We start from the raw sequence: 2,804 nt of genomic DNA, 5'->3' as shown, positions 1-2,804 counted from the left end.
AAAGAAAATTAAGGGAATAGCTGGAGAGGTGATGCAGAATTCAAGAGCACTCATTGCTCATGCAGAGGGCCCAGGTTCAATTCCAGCATCTGCATGGTGATTCATAGCCATCTGTAACTCTAGTTCTGAGGGGATCTGATGCCCTTTTCTAGCCTCCATAGGCAGTAGCACTGCACACATATAGTGCACATACATACATGCAGACAATACACCCATATACACATGAGATAAAAATATTTTTTTGTTTTTTTCAAGACAGGGTTTCTCTGTGTAGCCTTGGCTGTCCTGGACTAACTTTGTAGACCAGGCTGGCCTCGAAAAAAATAAATATTTTTAAAACAACATTACTTACCATGTTATCGTTAATTATTATAAATATGGAGGAAGCCCAGAAAATATGTCAACCAAAAATTAAGTAGGATATGATGTTTGAAAAAAGGTTTCTAGCAATATTTTCTTCTACACCCAATATCCCCTAAAATAGTGTACTTGGCCGTGTAGGATAAAGAACCTATGAAATTTGATATTCAAGTAGGCTAACACTTTGGTTTTTCTATTAGAAAAAATATGTACTTACTTTTTCTGTTCATATAAACTCAGTCAGACTTAAAATTTTTGACAAGAAGAAGAATGAGCACAACCCAAGTCTTACTATTCGCTATCTAAAACATATGCTTAAAAAGAACTTTCTCAAAATTTCACATTCACACAGCTGTACACATATCTGTGCCAAACTGAGCATGGCAGTGTTAAACTTTTTTCTTTTGCTTAAGTAGCCAGCACTACACCCAATTCTGAATACATCTATTAATCTATTAAGGAGATGTGTTATCTCTCTGAAATAACAAAATTTGTTGATACTTCACACAAGACTGTGATCACACCGTAATGCATTCTTTTTCTTTTTTCTTTCTTTTTTTTGTTTCTGTTTTTTGTTTGTTTGTTTGTTTGTTTTGAGACAGGGTTTCTCTGTGTAGCCTTGGCTGTCCTGGACTCCCTTTGTAGACCAGGCTGGCCTCGAACTCCCAGTGATCCGCCTGTCTCTGCCTCCTGAGTGCTGGGATTAAAGGCGTGCGCCACCACCGCCTGATGCATTCTTATACGCTAATCAGGGAATCTCAGCAACTTCAGAGAAGGTGGTGGTTTGAATTTGAATGGCCCCTATAGGCTCATATATTTGAGTGCATGACCTCCAGGTTGTGGAGCTGTTTGGGAAGGATTGGGAGGTGTGGCGTGTTAGAGGGGCGTGGCTGGGTGTGGGCTCTGAGGTTTAGAGCAGGATGTAAGCTCCAGTGCCATGCCTGTCTGCATCCAGCCATGGTGGCCGCTGAGTGACCCTCTGAAACGGCAAGCAATATCCCAGCTAAATGCTTCCTTTTATAAGTTGTCTTGGTCACGATGTCTCTTCACAGCAAAAGAAAAGTAACTAAGACAGAGATGACTAGCTCGTGGGGTATGACGTTACATTTTGAGCACTTGAACAGTTCTTTTGAATTCTTCTCCCTTTCCTGGTTCCTTTAAATGATACGGTTTGGATCAAGAGTTTTCGAAGCACTTCTACCTATTACCGTGTCGATGTTTCGTCTCAATATGCGCAGCCTGTACTTGTCTTATTGCCATGACCGGTACGTGACAAGAAGCAACCTAATGAAGGAAAGGGCTGCTGTGTCTTACAGTGTGAAGTGACACAGCCCGTCATGGCGGGGAGAGCATGGCAGCAGGCGCTCCACGGAGGCCGCATGCGCAGTGGGATGCCTCACAGCTTAGAGGAACAGGAAGCAGAGAGAAGGCAGGTGCTAGGGTCACATTGTAAAATCTCAAGGCCTTTCCTCAGTGATCCACTTCCATCGGTGAATCTTCACCGTTTATAGGTCCATAACTTTGTAAAACTGCATCACTCCCTGGGGGAGGGGGTGGGGTGGAGGTGGCGGTGGGAGTGTGGGTGGGGGTTGAGGTGTGTGTGGGTGTGGCGATGGGGTGGGGGTGTGGGTGGGTGTGGGTGTGGGGATTGGGGTGGGTGTGGGTGTGGGTATGGGGATAAGGATGGGTGTGGGTGTGGGAATGGAGTGGGGGTGGGGATGGTGGTGGGAGTGTGGGTGGGGGTCGAAGAGTGTAAGTGTGGGGATGGGGTGGGGGTGAGGGTGTGGGGTTAGGGGTGAGTGTGGGTGTGGGTGTGGGTGTGGGGATAAGGATGAGTGTGGGTGTGGGGATAAAGGTGGGTGTGGGTGTGGGGATGGGGTGAGTGTGGGTGTGTGTGGGAGTGGGAGTGGGTGTGGGTGTGGGGTGGGTGTGTGGGAGTGGGTGTGGGTGTGGGGTGGGTGTGAGGATGTGGTGGGGGTGGGAGTAGATGTGGGGGTGGAAGTGGGAATGGGGGTGGAGGTAGGGATAAGGGTGGGGTCAGGGGTGGGGTGGGGGTGGCCGTGGGAGCCGGCGTGGGGTTGGGCAGTGTTCAGATGCAGGAGCCTGTGGGGACATTTCTTTCTCAAACCACAGCTAATGAAAGCCGGTTATTTGTTGCCAGTAGGAGATTAGTCCACAGTCTGTGCCCTTATCTTTTCCTTCCTGTCTGACTGCTTAGGGTTCTGAATAATGAGAGCTATCTCTCCATGTGGACACGCCTTCCTGTATTTCTCTTTCTGGCTAGTTTTTAATGACAACTTGACACTACCTAGAGTCATCTGAGAGGAGGGAATATCAATGGAGAGACCGTCTCTGTAAGATCAGGCTGTAGCTAGGCCTACAGGACATTTTTTTATTTACAGATGGATGGGGCGGGGTGGGGGAGGGGCAGGGCACACCCCCTG

This window comes from Acomys russatus, chromosome 6, assembly GCF_903995435.1.
Source record: "Acomys russatus chromosome 6, mAcoRus1.1, whole genome shotgun sequence".
NCBI classification, from domain to species: domain Eukaryota; kingdom Metazoa; phylum Chordata; class Mammalia; order Rodentia; family Muridae; genus Acomys; species Acomys russatus.
This window is presented reverse-complemented; position numbering follows the sequence as displayed.